This window comes from Amblyomma americanum, chromosome 1, assembly GCF_052857255.1.
Source record: "Amblyomma americanum isolate KBUSLIRL-KWMA chromosome 1, ASM5285725v1, whole genome shotgun sequence".
Lineage (NCBI taxonomy): Eukaryota > Metazoa > Arthropoda > Arachnida > Ixodida > Ixodidae > Amblyomma > Amblyomma americanum.
Genome location: NC_135497.1, coordinates 445,630,179 through 445,647,554, shown reverse-complemented (window position 1 = coordinate 445,647,554; position 17,376 = coordinate 445,630,179). Strand labels below are relative to the sequence as shown.

General features: G+C 47.5%; 1 protein-coding gene across 1 annotated transcript in view; it reads left to right on the top strand.

The window, feature by feature from the left end:
• LOC144115943 (uncharacterized) overlaps positions 1-17,376 on the top strand; it is a 457,564-nt gene that overhangs the window by 188,808 nt on the left and 251,380 nt on the right. The gene's annotated exons all lie outside the window — the stretch shown is intronic.

Genomic DNA, 17,376 nt, shown 5'->3' with positions numbered 1-17,376 from the left:
TAATACAGAAAAAAGCTATCCGCCATATTGCAAATGCCCCATACGATTCCCATATGCGGGATTTATTTCAATCATTTAATGTCTTGACTGTCACGCATGCATACATATTTAACCTGTTCTTAAAATACAAGAGCAGCTTAAAACACACAAATGAGCATTTTCTTCGAATGAGCCGCCTTAAAAAATCCTTGCAGCTGCCATACAGTGTAAGGCAAAGAGATACCTGGGATTTGCCATTTTCCCGAACCAATAACGGTTTTAACAGGTTGCAATATCGTGTACCATTCCTGCTAAATAGCCTTGAAAAGTTACATATAGACCCGAACACCATGACTAGAAAACAATGAAAAAATTTTTTAATGACGAACGACGGTATTCAAATTTAAGAAAAAAGTACAGAAGAAAAATGTTGTAATGTAAACGTTTTCTCTTATTTTGGAGCATGCTTGTTTTTGTATTAGGTTCGTACGATTCTTTTATTTGTCTGTACGTCCTGAGTGTAAATGGTCTAACTTAGACCAGAAACTCGTTTTTTTTTCCTTTCCCTTTTGCTGCATATGTATCCAAATATATTGGCCTGCACGTGGGATGCTGTTGTACGCGAATACATTTGTATTGCTTTTATCTGTGAGATGCAACACATATATATATGTAAAAACTTGCATTTAACATGACTGAAAAACCTTCACGCTGCCAATCAAACAGGGGCAAGGGCCTTGTCAAGCTGCTTGTAGCAGCTTTTTTGCTCTTGTCCCAGCATTCCTTTGTTACACGCGGAAGAATGCTGAATAAAGATTTGATTTGATTTGATTTGAGTTGATGTTTGTGCGCTTCGACGTGGATTGCGGCCAGGACCAATTCAGGGTTCAGGACGTCCAGATATGCGGAAGACTGGACCACTACTTCACGCGTGAGTGCAAAATATATATGTGGTCCCTGAGATGGATAGACTGCACACTGGCGCAGCATAACTAAGCATTTCATCCCTTGTACACATTTAGTTAATTTGAAAAATGCGTGAAAACAGCGATGGAAGTCGGAGAACATCGCTCCAGTCCTCTCTGGCTGGGGAAGAAAATGACTGATTGTAAGCGTTATGCATTCATCGTTGCCCCTGTGTAAGTTCATTGCAGAAAGAACACTTCCACTAAAAATTGACTTCAGTTCATGCCAACATCGGCAACGCTCTGCTCAGTTATTTGCATGATTTCAAACTTCTGTGCATGATCAGGGTGGGGTAAAACATTGAAAGAGTATCATTGCCTATATTATGAGGCATCTAGAGCTGAGATACGGTGCCCGCAGCTGGCAAACGAAAAGGGTTAATTGAACAGACATGAGAGAGGCCTTTCCCCTGCAGTGGGTGTATTGAGGCTGATGATGGTGATGATGATTTCCTGCCCAAAAGCAAACTCGCTGCAAGGTGAAAATGAAACGCTAAACTGATGAATGTCTGCACGTGGCAGTAAACATCCATGGCGATCGTAGCCAGACATCACTTGTTATAGTAGCTCAGGCAGACAGATGGGGCGGTAACACACTCGTTGCCTGTGTCATGTGTGACGAACGCTTGTTATTTCTTGCACAAGCGAATCCTTGCTTTTCGCCGTAGTGGCCCTGTCGTGAAGCAGCATACTGTGTAGGTATAGTATGCAGTGTACTGGAAGCAAGGTGTCCCGCAGACACTGGTTTCAATAACACCGCTTGTTCTCTTGCACGCTGATTAACTTTTTCGCTGCCACAGAAATATGGACGATTTGAAGTGTACTGAAAGAATTTTTTTTTTCACAAAAAGTAACAAACCCACCGCCTATTGCAACACATGAAATTGTAGCTTATTAGTTACACTTCTGATTGAAACAAACAGCGGAGTTGAGTGTGCAAAAGTACTTGAACATTTATTAGTCAAATGTGGCAAAACACGGAAAAAGTATAAAGAGAAACAAAAATTACCGGCTGCACTAAGCGCGAACTTGATTAGAGGAAAACTGGAATATACAAACTCTTTCTCAGGTTTATAGCTGTCATTCCTCGAAGTTTCAGCTCTGAGGAAAAATTATTCAACTTTCCTTGGCCAGTCAAGTCAGCGGTCATGACTGTGGTGCCACTGTGAAAGGAAATCATGTGAAGATGTGAATCAGAGGTAGACTTGACAGGGGCTGCACATAATGTTTGATCTTTTTACATGTTTTGTTATCTGATAGCAGAGCTTGCAATTCCTACTTTTCTCCATTATTTTCGGTTGGTGACAAATGGATTGTATGAGAGGATTGGGGGCGTGGACTTCTACCTCATCCATACTCTAGATTTGTTAAATGAGCTGCTTCCAGAAAGTCAGCTGACCAAATTTGGCATTGGTCTGGAACATCAGGATTGATGAACTTTCATTGGTGTGGTTCAAAAGCAAGGACACTTTCCAAGTCTTGCCGTTAGATGCAGCCGCCACCGAGTCCTCCGGGCCCGCTACGCGCAGAAAAACAAGCAAACGAAAAGCCGATTTCGGCAAATGTTATTTGATGGCTGAAGGCCAGAATAGATGTTTCTTGTATTCCAATATAGATATAATCGATGCAGGTCAACAATTCCCATGTGCACGATGATTCATTCCAATGTACTTAAGCATCTCTAACAGATTCACCTCTTCCCATGAGCCGTCACGCCGAGCATATGTTTGTCTGTCCAAAATCTTCATCTTAGAATACTTATTAGTGTTTTCTTACACAGTCTTTATCACCTTCTCTGTGAAGAACATCAAGGAGAGGTCGAGCAAATCTCCGAATGCCGCTCCGCAGCGATGCGCCGACATGGACACCTGGCTGTCGTCTCGGTTGAAAAAACGCAACGCGACCTTGACCATTTGGAAAAATGTCTTAGCCATATGTTGTGAAGGCCTGAAGCACAAAAATAAACCACTCTCATCAGTCAAACCGCATGCACCGCAGAAAACATAGAACGAATGAAAACAAAACTTGCGTGCAAATACACACTGACGTTCGAGGCCCCTCAGACGAAGTCTCGGCGTCAGAATTGAAATCCGACGTTTGTACATCGCTGTCTGACTTATCACTGCTGCTTTCATTGCAAAAACCGGAACTGAAGGTGGCCGAAGCGCTCGGTGTCGGATTTCGATCTTGAAGAGCGTGCGGCGACGCGGACACCATGTTCACCGGCCGACATTGCTGGGGCCATTCAAAGTTTCATTTTTCACGGCGCCTCCTCATGTCGGAACACTGAAACCAAAACTGCAATCAAGATAACAGTTGTTGAGCACACAACCTAGATGGTGCAACGTGCCCGCAAGCGCAAAATGAATTTTCGGCGGCTTTTTCAAAACGTCGGTCATATGTGCCCGGTCGCCTATGGCGCGGTAGCTCTTGTGTAACTTCTTTTGTCCCAATATACTTATTGCCGCATGCCATAACCACAGCACCGCCAACATCAGCGGGAGCCTAACTGTATGTCCGCTGCAGAGCAAAAGCCTCTCCCGTATCCCTTCAATTAACCTTGTCATGTGCAGCTGCGGCCACGTTGTCCCGCAAATTTCCTAATCTCGTCCACCCACCTAACACTGTCCCCTCCTGCTATGCTTGCCTTCTCTTGGAATCTAGTCCGTTACCCGTAAGGACAATTGGTTATCTTAGTTTTGATGTACAGGTCCGTTTAATTCTTTGCAATTCCAAGTAGGATATCAACTCACAGGCACCAAAGTTCTGGATGCGTATTTTTTTTTCTCTGGAGTGTTGCGCTGGACAGTGGTATACATAAGCCACGGTGTGGAATTCACCTACCGCAGTTGAATAAAGTATAACTTGAATTTTTTTCTCTTATCATTTTTGTTCCAAAGCCGAACTGCGGGTGTGACGTACAAGACGCTTTCAGGTCATGTGAGACATGCAAAAACTGCGGGTATAATTGCTCCTTGTTCATTTTTTGTCATTCCAAACTTCGGCAGCCTTGCATAAGAGTTGATGTGAATTAAAGTGAACAAAGCAGCGACCATATTAGTTATTGTTTGCCTCACGTGACCTGAACTTGCATTGTACGTTACAGCTGTCGTTTCGCTGTTGAAACAGAAATAGCATGAGAGAAAATAGTATATTATAAATTATTTGCCGCTCGTTGACGCAGTACACATGGCTGTCTATGTTTTTTTAATATTGTGCACGTCATTCTAAAGTGCAAAAACACAACTAAAATTTGATGCCTCTAACGTTCATTTACCTGCACATGGCGTAGGCCTTATGAGTTGCAACCCGTGTTCACGTCTAAAGCATTGAGTTGGAAAGCTTTGGACCACAAAATTACTGTGGTAGCCTCTGGTAATGTGTGCTATGATTACAAGAAATCACTGTGTCCTTTTTGCTTATTACCCAGTGTATGCAAGGATAGAGCGAAAGTCGTGGGCAACGTTCGTTCGAGAACAAGATTAACTCCTCATCCTCTTCCTTTTCGAAAGTCTATGTGCGGTCTCTGACAGGCTCACCTGAAATGAGGGGACACAGACCATTAAGTGCCGGCGGTGCTGTGAGGAGTGTACACGAACCGTTCACGAGATAAAACACCTTCATGAGAGTGCATGCAAGCGCACCTGGATACGAATACAGTTGCAAACAGCCTTAGATGAGCCAAAAGGTGCACCTTTGTTGCACCTTACTGCGTCATTTACACAATCAGTGTCGGAGCACCTTCTGCTGTCTCCAACAATTTTATAATAGAGACAGTCAGGCTAGTTGGTGACTATTAGTAGAGTGCATCTTAAAACCGCGCAAAAAAGACAAGGGACGGGGTGCTGTTGGTTTCTTCCTCGTCCCTTGTCTCTTTTTGCGCGCTTTCAAGATGCACTCAAACTATTTTATTGTGTCTTGCAGCTGTTGCTAACTTTTTCAAATGCCGCGCCACGAGTATTCACCGCCGAGTTATTACCACGGGGAGGAAGGCACAAGCCACTTCCGTCCAGGCTAATTGGAGAAACCTCCACTGAAGCTGTAACTCTGTACACCATTCGTTTTGAAGGAAAATTGGCACTAGTGTCTGTCGTAAAGAACAAGATCTGAAAAGAGAAAAAGTCTCGCTCTCTCTCTCACTCTCTATCCCTTTTGAATTTTTGACCCGAGCGGCCGTTGGGACCGCCACGCATCCTTTGTGGGTTTTGCGAACTCAGTCGCGTTGTCTCGTGCGCTGTCGTCTGCTTTGCGGCCCCAGTCATATACTTTTTGGCGTCGTGTTCTTTCATGTATTAGCCATGTCGGTGCTGCGACAACTACGATGGTGTTTGGTTTTGTGCTCGTGACCTTCGAAACTGTGAAGAGTGTAGTGATATGCACAGATATGACAGGAACCGCTACCTGCGCTCGCTTTCTCGCGAGCCACCACTCATTTAGGCACCGTTAATCATGAACAATGATTTAGTCACTGCTGTTGACGAAGCAGTCATCGGGTTTGCTTCGCAAGAGCCACCACATCGTAGGAACCGATTATGCAACTATATGTCAACGGAATTTTGTTGGCGTCGCATATATCATCATGGAGAGTGAACGGCTTTGCGTGAAAGTGGTTTGCTATCACGCGTTTACGTAAATACAAAACAATTTTTTTGAATTGTCAATGATTGTAAGGTAGATCGGTCATGCATGCAATACTCTTCGTGCAATCACTGCACAGACTAGACTGATCCTTTTCTATTAAGTGAAAGTTATGCAGGAATGATCGCATATGTGTTGCATGCATGATGCACGAAATGATGTACTGAAAATGTCAGTTGCGCCGTTTGAGATAAAGTTAACAGCTCTGTTGTGTCGACACACATTGTCTGTATTGTACAGAATGCATTAACGTAGACGTGTAGTGTATTTTGAGAAATATCTATTTTTGACTGAAAGTAACGGGAAGAATATATGCGTCAATAAAGCCATGAAAAATATTTTCTGTGTTCTCTATACATTGGTGCAGTGCTACATTGTAGGCCAGCGCAACAAATTTTAACATGCCACAACAGCAGAGAAAGGGTGTACGAAAACCCAAGTAAAGCGTGGCGCACGGCTGCACGCAGCAGGCGGACGATGATACATCCGCCCACCTGCCCTAGCGGACCCGAATTTGGACCAGTCCATGCGTGAAGCAGATGCCATGCAAACACACCCCGCGCTCGCGTATTTCGGTCGTCCGTTGTCACGGAGATAACTTCTACACCATTCGCTATGAACATAACTGAAGGAGGAATTGGTGCTACCGTCTGTAATTCGTGGCCGCTGGGAGGTATACTAATGGTGTCTTCGACTGGCCGCTCCCGTGATCCAGTTAGGTTTTGGCAGAGTGGGAGCCACTCTTGCTCTGAGAGCGTCGCGAAACTAGTCAAGCCGAATGGTCAGCGAGTTTTTTGAGCAGAAGCGCAGGAAGCAGAAGGAGGACGTAACTTCTGGAACCACGACGCGGCACCGCTGCTGGAGTCAATAGTAACAGCGTGTGCACGGTCGCACACAGTCTGCATTGCGGACGCCGCGTAGCCTGTATCGATCGCTACCTCGGCTCTCCGTCCCACGGGACACTAATTTTTCGAACATCACTTTGTGGATAGCACTGTCATCCTCGTCTGAGCTGCTGCTGGAATCGCTGTTGTTATGTTACAGCAACACAGACCGCGTTCCTAGCGTATTTATCCGGCGTCTCTTGGACATTTTGCCTCACACAGCGTTGCACCCGGAAAACACAACGCAGCAAGGACGCTACATTAACTGCGCGACTGCTTCAAAAGCCTACACTTGCTTCTGCTTACGCGTAGGGGACGCCGAGGCCTCGCATCGCTTTCGCGAAATGGTGGAAGTGGCTCTGTCACGTGAACTCATCTCGGAGCCGCTCAGACTTTTTTTTTTTTTGGAGCGCGTCAGAGCGCTCTGAGCTGGAGGCGAGCGCTCAGAAAGAACCAGCCCGAATGTAGTCGGAGCGGCCGGTTTCGACCAGCCAAATGTGCGGTCACCTCTCAGAGTGCTCTAGAGCGATCTAAAACAACCAGTCGAAGACACCACAAGTCTCACCCCCCTGTTATTACAACGAGCTGAGACATGAGCAGCACTCCTCTACCGATGTTTATCTCACTGTTAGCTTATGTCCATGGGATCCCTCAGAATTATAACCAGAAGTTCATGGTCATCGCTCCTTTAGTTCCGGTTAGCTTGGCCACTACTATGCTTGCTGGGCCGTGTGTTGACCACACACCTTTAAAGCAGCCCTGAACGACTTTCTCAGCATGATGACTAAAAGCTGCCATTCATAAAGACTGAATGCGGAAAATGTAACTGCTCTGCATGCAGCAAAAGAGCTACCATCTTGCTCGGAAACTTTTGTTTGCTGTTTCAGATGGTCACCCCACGCAAGTACCCCGTGCCTCTTGTCTCGTACAACCTTCCACGTGGTAGGGTGGTACGTGCGGTCATAAAAGGCGCCGCTAATCGCTTCGAAATGCCTCTCGAATGCTCTGTGCGCTTCTTTGTTTCATCAAATATTTTGCGGTGGGCCTGGATTTCCATGCTGCACAGAAAAATCTTTAAAAAACAGCCATACGGCACATTTCGTGTCAATATAACCAAGCCGTGCAGTGGTGAGAGGTCGTTTGCATCACGTACGGCTTGTCCTGTTCCGTGACCAAGAATTCACATGCAGGCAGCTACAACTTCGAAGGGCCTGAGATGTACCTCTACTACTACACCCGATCTGGTGTCCGGGCATCTGACTTCATCATAAAAGGGTGTCAGAAAAATGGTGCAGACGCCCGAGCTCCTTCTCCCAGCCACGCCGGCTGTCATCCTCACCACCAGGGTTCTTTCCTGCCACCGAGTAACAACCAGCCGCCCCCATCCCTTGGGAGGGACCCACATGTCCTGCCCGCCCCGTTTTCAGCCACCTACTCGCCAACTCCAAGGGGTGGTTGTCCAACCACACGGCACATTACGGGTCACCCCACCTGTCACCCCATAGACCGCCTCGTGTGCCACGGAACATACCACCACAAGTGCCACCACATGTGCTACCCCACATGGCCCCCGCCGTGTGCCACCCCCACGGTGGTGCTCATGAAGTGAGCGGTAGACCCAACCACGGAGGCCCGCGTTAAGAGAGCCCGGTTGACCACAAATCCCACGGATCATGGACACCAGCAGTGTCTGGAAGACGCGAGTTTTGTTCGTTATATTTCTTTGTTTTTCACACACCCTTCAGCGCAGACGCATTGCAAAGGAGAGTAGGTTGGCAGGCAACATGTAGATAAAACAGGGTACCAAAGATAAAAGAAAAAAAAGGTCCACGATAAAAAGCAGAGCTCATGCAGAATAAAACATACCAAGTCGTAAAAAAAGAAAAATAAGCTTATTTTTTGGCACTCATATTCACCCACAGTCAGAAAATGCAAGCTCTGCTTTAGTGGAAACTACATGATGGGATATAATGGAACTTGGTTTAAGTTGCTTGATGTAGATGCAGTGAACGAGTAAAAATATGTCTACTGGAAAAAAACTTCACTTATGCTTATGCTTGTGACAGAAACAGCAAGACGTACTATGCAGTGATATTAGACTTTTTAGTGCGTAAACAGTTCTAGGCGCACTCCCCAAGTTTCAACCCTGTGTGTCTGGGTTTGTGTGAAGCCTCTGAGTAGCAAGTGTAACTTTCTTACTGGGTCAGTGAACACCTTAGTCGCGCTGTGAGTGGGCAGTGGTGTCCACCTACAAATCATGGAGGCAGTTATGTGCCTTTCCTTTCCTCAAAACTAGCACAAGGCTGAGACTCTGTTGTTTTTGAGGAAAGCACAGGCGCATAACTGGCTCCCTGGGTCAGTGGACACCTCAATCACGTTCTGACCTATGTAGGTTAAAAAAAAACCGTGGTTTTGCACAATTTTTCGTGCTTACCAATGCTAAACTGCCATCCATTTTTTTTTAGCATAGCAGAGACATACGCGGGCTGCGCATGCACAGTGGCTCCGCCTGGCTCCACCCCAGCCACTGCGTGTCTGCAGCCAGCGTCCGGTAAACTGGTATACGTCTATGCTAGTACGTTTCCGCTATACGAAACTACGTTCTTAGGCAGTTTCAGTTTCACAGCTTCGCTCAGGAGGTGGCTAAAGTGGCGGTCGTGGGAACTAGCATCTGCTGCTGTCGTGGCAGTCTTCACGCGTTGCAGTTATGACTTTATTTGCTGACAGATATAGGATGGGCTTGAGCCCAACCGCCTAGACGAAGGCCTGGAATCCGTGGACCCGGGCGGCGTGCTCGGAGAGTCGGATGGTTCTAAGGTGAGTCTCAGTCTGAGCTGCGCATTAGAGTCTCCCAAAGTTCATCTGCCTTAGCTTCTGTGTGCGTGTCGTATGTTGCAGGACAGGTCCACATATTTTCAAGCTGGTTGTTGCATGAATGGTGCTCGTAGTGATTGTTAAAACCTCTTTGTGGGGAAACCTGTGCATTTGGTGACTTCAAGCGAGTGTTATACATACCATCCCGCTTTGCGTCCAGCTGCACAAGTGGCAACAAAAACGCCACCGATCATTTCTTCACACCGCCTCGCAAGGACAGCCACTTCAATAGGTGGGAGCAGATACTGCGTCGTGAGAACAGCTGTCTCGAACGTCTAACGTACGTGAGCGTCATTTTCAGATGATATTATCGAGGACTGCAAGCACGTACGTTGTACACTGGCAATAGGTGTGAATTCCTTATGGGGACTCTGCGCTGCACGATGCTGCCCCTGGACTCATTTTTTCCCTGTCTTTCGAAATGAATCTCAGAACCAATAAGCCTGCAATTCAGCCAAAAGTAGCCCGTAAAGTGTGCTTTCATACGGGCTTTTAAGTCCAGAGCCTAGCATCGACAGTACATATACTACGATCCCGGCCGCAGCGGTGGAATTTCGATGGAGGCGAAATTTTAGAGGCCCGCGTACTGTGCGACGTCAGTGCATGTTAAAGAACACCAGGTGATAAAATTTCCGGAGTCCTTCACTATGGGGTCCGTCATAGCCTGAGTCGCTTTGGGACGTTAAACCAAAACCAAACCAAACATGTGACTACGTCGTCTTCAAACGAGCCGTTCGTATGCACTCATTTAAATTAGGTGGTGTTGCTTTAATTCTTGTTCGGCTGAGACCAGTATTACGTCTGCACGGACTCTTGGTTTCCTGGAAAATGGTGCTGCCCTTTACGGAGTGGCGACATGAAGCCATACACGATGAACATGGAAGGTCTGTGGACTCTACTCAAGAGAGTTATCCGCAGGTAGTCCAATAATTCCGACGACTCTTGTCAACAAGGTGGTAGCTGCGTGGTGAATGGCTGCAATCTGCACGACAGCTGTTGAACGCTGCAACCTCTGTCACCAACCTTGAAAGAATCCTGATGGAAGTGCACAGGTGGCTTAAATATGCGTGCAGGTGTTCGGCAAATCTGGCTGAACAGGTGGTGAAGTCGGAAACTGCTGATCGCATATAACTGCCACGTGGTAGAAAAATGAGCAAGGTCCTGGCACTGCAGGCAGCAGTGCTAAAAATTAGACCATGGACCTCAAAGAGCCCTATTTCATCTCCTGTTGAGTTTGCTCTGCCTGGTGCTCATGTCATCATGTCATCAGCATGTGGTATGATAGTGCACAGCTCGATGCTTGCACAATAAAATATTTCTGTCATTACATTCGATTCGTGTTAAGTGATATAGCCTACGAAAAGAACAGTGAAAAACTAAAGTGATTGGATGGCATGAGACACACAACACTTAAAAAGGCAAAGCGTGCCTCTTCTAGTATCATATCATTCGTTCCAACCTCAATGTGTGCACCTTTGTCCCCAGTAAACAACATGGTATTTTCGCCATGCACCAACTAGACCATATTCTTGTTTGTTCCCGCTGTAAAAAAATAAATTTACCTGTAGGTATGGGCGCGGCTCCGCCCGTCTTTACGGAGGTGTTGCAGACGAGGCGCGAGACATGTAGAATAGCGCGACTGCTGCATCGTTAGTTCCAGCGACGTTCGCAGTAGGTACGCCAGCGAGTGGCAAGTATAAGAAGCTGTGAAACTGAGACTGTCTAAGATCATTGATCCGAAAAGAGTCTATTCACTAATTATTATCGTCACGTTGGGCACGCAACAGTCTGAATAAAAAAAGTGGACACTCTTCTTCGGAACAAGGTCAATGGTGTTAAGTTGGTTAGAATAAAAAAGTCATGATTAAAGCAGTGTACTGTGCGAGGAACCATCTATGCGCACCTTAAATCTTACCTTTCATGCAAGATGCAGTTCGTATGCACCAACTGCGTTATGTCTTTGAGGAAGCCAGTTATTGCTGGTGTACCACAAGGAAGGAATTTAGGATCCCAATTATTATTAATTTGCACAAGATATCTGCCGCCGCGGTGGCTGAGTGGTTATGGCGCTTGGCTGCTGGCGCGAAAGACGCGGGTTCGATCCCGGCCGCGGCGGTCGAATTTCGATAGAGGCGAAATTCTAGAGGCCCGTGTACTGTGCGATGTCAGTGCACGTTAAAGGACCCCAGGTGGTCGGAATTCCCGGAGCCCTTCACTACGGCGTCTCTCAAAGCCTGAATCGCTTTGGGACGTTAAACCCCCATAAGCCAAGCATATCTTACGCTCGACAGGTAACGCTACATTTTTTTTTCTTACGCTGGTGATATCACACTTTTATTGCCGCCAACTTTGAAAAGAGCTTAGAAAGAAGATAAACAAGACTGCACATTTTAAAACTCCGGGTCACAGAAATTGTTCAACTACCCCCGCCCCCGCCCCCCTTCCCTGGCCCAGAGAAATGAAATGCGGTTGTGCATGTCTGAATATTCGCTTCCACCATTTTTCAATTAAAATTGGTCAGTTCTAATCTCCTTTCCACGATACGGTCCTGTCCTGTTTCTCTACTCGGAGAGATCATCAGTGCATGTTGGACACCTCCAGGTGGTCTTATGTATTCCGGAACCTTCTGCTACAGCGCCTGTTTTCTTTTTCCATCTTTCACTCCTTGCTTCCTACCCCTTCCTCAAGGCACAGATCTCGTGTTCACCAAAAATTAAAACATTTACTGCCCCCTTTACGTTCCTGAAGAACAATTTTTTTCGAAGTGTCCATCTCTCGTGAGACTCCTAATCCGCTTTCCTTTCCATCTGTGGGCGCCTGTAATGTGCCTGAGTGTGCATACAGTGCCCTTAGGGCCCTGTTCACGAAGAGGCATATTATGGTGCCTTTCCTTTCTTAATAACTTCCTCCCGAGAAATGGAACGAGTACAAATGACAGGTAGGGTGATAAGCACGTTTGCAGCACAAAAATGCGCCGTGCATAGTCAGTTGGCATCATTGGCATACGATATAAAAGACTTACTGGAACGCGTCATAGCGTACATGAGACAGTTGCATTCCTGCTGCCTTCAGTTGCAACAGAATTGCAATGTTCTAGCATGAATGATGTAAGAGGAATGCTAGGTTCTTTTCATGTGCCGCATGGTTGCAAAAAGCAAATGAACTAGACCGCTGTTTCGAATTTCTGGTAACCCAAGGTCTGAAAGCCAACGCTTCCCACAGCCCGAGAGGAATTCTCCGCGAGTCCCCAGAGAACTGTCAGCCTTCGTCTTGCAGAACTTCCTCTCCTGGCGGGACCGCGAAAGATGCTGTACTACACGTTCACGAGGAGCGCCGGTCCTATTTCGTCTCTGCATATTCCCCCTTCAGTTTATCCACTCGGATCGCTACTTCTGATGAGCGCACGCTACCTCTTGTACTGGGCCGTTTCCACGATCAGCTTTTGCTGCCTCCACCTAACTCCACCGATCCAAGATCTAACTCCACCAGTTCTCCTTACATCCTCTTTGGTCATCCCCATGCCCTATTCCCTTCTTCTGGCATACTCTTCATCCGTCCTCATCACATGACCAAACTCACGGAGCCGAATTCTGCTCTTTGCAGCCGAGTGGGCAGGCCCTCGCTCGTGTCCTCGTCTGGGTCCCGGCCAGGGCCCAGTGCGTCCCGCCGCCGACTGTGACCAGACCTTCACGGTGCTGGAGATGACCATCCAGAGCCCCAACTTCCCAAGCCCGTGCCCTGCGCGTATCATCTGCCGCTACATGGTGCGCCGCTATGACCGCGCCACGCGCGCTCGAGGTGCTCTTCACGTGCTTCGACATGAAGCACGACCCGGACTGCCAGTACGAGCACCTGCGAGTGGACAGCCGCAAACTGTGCGGCACGCTTCCTGAGAACAGTGTCCGTGAGTACCGTTGCCTACTGACCGCACTGCGCCTCCGCTTGCTCGTGTCCTGTTTTTTACAGCGCTAGCAGTATTAGCTTAGTTCGCATCGTCGTATTAGTTTCGCATCGTCGTCGTCCCGTCTGCATGAACCATTCTGGACCAAAAGGATAGACAACTATATACATAGAGTCGAACTCAGCTACAACTAAATGCATGGGGTGCGCGAAAAATTTCGTTGCAGCAGAAATTTCGTTGTGGCGAAATCAGCCCAAAAACACTGTCAGGTTGGAAAGCATAGTCTCAAAACATCATTTGTTTCCGAAGAAGTCGGTCAGCTTCTTCTGCTTCTTTTTTTTTTGCCACAAGTGCCGTGGCGCGACTTTCGCACTCGGGGAGCAGTTGCATCGCGACGTCGTCATCGTGAGCACCAATAAATCTGCGGAGCACGTCAAATGCTTCCATCACTTTTAGTGCGGATGGTAGTGCTAAATCCTTTGCGTCGCTGTCATCATCCGATGATGCGTCGCTGTGGCGAACGCCTCAATTATGGCTTCATCACTCAGCTCCTCGGAAGAAAGGAGCTTCCACTTCCTAGACGAAGTCGCCATGCTCGTGTCGATTGCAGCGCACAAGCACGAGTGAAAAAAAGTAGGGCAAACGCGTTGCTGCTGTTGCCAGGCTGCAGCATCCGTTGGCGACAGATTGGTTGCGACTCTGGCTTGGAAGAAAATGGGAGCTTGCACCCACGCCTTGTCGCAAGGCAGCCAACCCGATTTTCATCACCACCAAGCAATGGCAGTCTTCATGTGCGTTTGAATGAGTGTATCAATTGGTTCCAGCGAAACTTTATTGAAACAAAGCTGCATGGACCTACAGGAGTACACAGGTGGGCGGCGATATGCTTGTTTTATTTTAAGAGATTTTTAAGCCCAGCTTCGCATAGCAAAACTTTCGTTGAAGCGGAATTGTGCCCCAATGTTGTGATGAAAAATTATTTCCATTACTTTCTACAGCGAGCTGACGGGGAATTGGAAATATTTCGTTGAAGCGACGTTCGTTGTAGCGGGGTTCGACTGTACTACAGTACAAACGCATGTAAGAGCCGCACTTTTTTTCCAGATTTTAGGGCCAATTTTCGGGGTGCGGCCTATGCATGCAATGTGTAATTTTTTTTAAAGTAGAAACACACCAATCAGGGAATGAGCGGCATATATTCTATGTTCAGTCGTCACTCGTTGATTATTCAGACTCCGAGGTGGTGCTGTGCTCTGGTGCACGCTCATCCCACAACAGGTCTTGCAGCATGTCCACTGTCAACGCGTAGCCGTTGTTCCGTGCTTCCATCACTTAGCAGAGCAGCTCTTCTCCCAGTTTGGGAAACTTGCACGGCTCTCCTCGGAAAGCGCGCTTTTTACAGCTTGTATCCTACAGTGCATCCCTTTGCTTACACCATCTTCGGACGCACTTCTTGGCCACATGAATTTCCTGCCCGCCGCAGACTTGCCGTGTTCGGCAGCAAACTCCCAGCCGTGCAGCTATTAAGGTGCTTGCCCATCGTGCTAAAACTGCTAAAACTGCAACGCTCGGCGGCAGCACGCAAAAGCCACAACTACGGTGAACTAACAGGCTACCACAACTCCCGCGCCTTGGACAGCCACAAGAGGCTGGAGCTGGTGATACTGATGCCGATATAGTTAGCGGGAGCTCACGGCGGAGGAAAAAGTTGATGTTGACAATGATGAGCCGCAGCCTCGGGCGCCATACTATTTCCACTGCTTTTCCCGTCAAAAATTTCCTGTATCCAGTAATTAACCGCCTGTGTCTTGGCCACTCCCCCGTAGTGGGTATGTGCCAGCAACGTCTGAGGCCTTCCTTCCTTCCTTCCTTCCTTCCTTCCTTCCATCCTTGGGCGGCGCCTGGAAGCTCCTGTGCGCATGCGTTGCCTCTGCAATCAAGCGCACCATTGCTCGCAGCCGGAGTTGACCGTGGACGCCACGGCGTGTGCATTTCGAAGGCTATTCCCGAGTGGGTCATGGAAAATTTGGGTGCGGCCCTTACAAGAATATATATATTTTTAAATATTTCCTTAGGGAAAACAGGGTTCAGCTCATACACTCGTTTGTACGGTATGTCCAAAGCTGCCAGCTCAAGGCCATGGTCACTCTACCTTGGTCTCTGTCCACCAGCGACTGCCAACTTGAGCAAGCCAATTCAAAGCGAAGAATCTAACCCAGACTTTGACGCATGCAGGGTACATTTTCCCTCAGCCATGAATATGTCCAGTCATTCTTGAGCCACTGCAGCTATTTGTGTTTGTTCTGTGGCAATTGAGTGACCGTGGCAAAAGAGTTGAGTGGCAGTTATGCGTGGCGTCGTCATTGCGTTAATCATTTCGCGAACGAGCTGGCGCTGATTGCTCGTCACACCCTGGGGGTAAGCGCCTGAAATTTGTCATATCTGGGGTTCAGCGGACGCGTCGCATTTTTCCATTAGCTGCATATACTAGCTATCTTCGGATATCTTTGAAGATGTGTGCATGTGTCTTGTTGCTGTAAATACACCTAGTATTCAATTGCTTGAACGTTTTCCAACGTCCACAGTTATCTTTTAGCGAAATGAGAGAAGAATAATATTGGCTGCCCTTTCACAAGTAGCATCCAAGCTTTGCTTAGTACTTCGCCGGGAATGACTATACTCGCGGACAGCTTTTTGTGGCTATGCAGCCAAGGCTAGGCAGGAAAGGGAAGGAGGTGCGCCTTTGTCCACGAACTGTAGGGGGCGGGTTGTCGTTTGTTTGTGCCAGGGGTGCAGTGGGATGAAGAGGGAGGTGGTGCAGGCTGGCCAAGGCTGAGATGGGCCACTCCCCATGACAATGGAACAAAGCTCCGTCCCTCTCCTTTCCTGCTTAGCCTTGGCTGTGCAGCCACAGAAAGCTGTCCATGAATATAGTATCAATCCAGTTCCTCAGCGCGCAAATTCTTGTCAGTGCGATAGAAGTCAGTTTTATGGGTTCAAAATCTTTCTGCGATTATGCACCTGCAAAGCGTATTGAATAGTGCTATACTTTTTGGTCCATAAAGTTTGAGAGTACACGATTTCATTCTTTGAACTTCGATAGAGTAGTCACCTATGGGGCAGAAACGTGGAGGCTAACGAAAAGGGTTCAGCCTAAGTTAAGGCCAACGCAGCTAGCTAAGGAAGGAAAAATAATAGGTGCAAATTTATGAGACCGGAAGCGGGCAGAGTGGGTGAGGGAACAATGCTGGTTTATGACATCATTGTTGAAATCAAGAGGAAGAAATGGGCTTTGGAAGGGCATTTAATGCGAAGCCAATATAACCGACGGTCATCAAAGGGGTTGAGACATCAAATTTTGAGGGAACAATAAGCTTGTTATGGGCTTCCTATGTATGTAAGGTCACCAACGGCGAAGTATTGGATGCAAACGCATAAAATCTATTTTAATTCAGCTCCAAAGAGTCCCTAATGCTCTTTCTCACGATCTAGACCCATCGCTAGCGGTATAGCTGGTGACGTAGAACTGTGGAACGATATCAGTAAATAGTAGTGACATCACAGCACAGTAACGTGACGTACTATGAACGGCCACGCGCAGCATCGGCGAGGCGCTACGTCGGCGAGTCAGCGGTCGATGTGCTGATCGGCGCATATATGCCATTGCTGACGCAGCAGCCGGCGGCCAAGTGAAACCTTCACGTCGACGAGACGACAACTATAGTTGCCCTTGTTTATACTGCCTTCTGCATAATACGAATAAGCGACTACATTTCATATGTTCACCCTTCTGCTCACCTGCAGTACAAATAGGCCTGGCAAGTCCACCGGGTTCATATGTGCGGTGCCTGCGATTGTGGAGAGCGAGTTCGCAAGTTTTAGGGAATTCAAATGATCGTCGAGCGTAGTTTGTGACAACAGTGACCTGAAATCGAGGGTTGCTCACATCTTAGGACGCAAATACATCGAGCGAGAAGCGCCGCTGCTAGGCGATATGACCCAGTCTGTCGACCAATGCTGCAGGCGCCCGCAGCGGCAGCTAGCAGTCGGCTGCATCACTTGAGGACCACAAATTAAGCCATTTTATTTATCGCAAATGGGTGTCAAGCATACCTCTAGATAAACCAATTTAAAT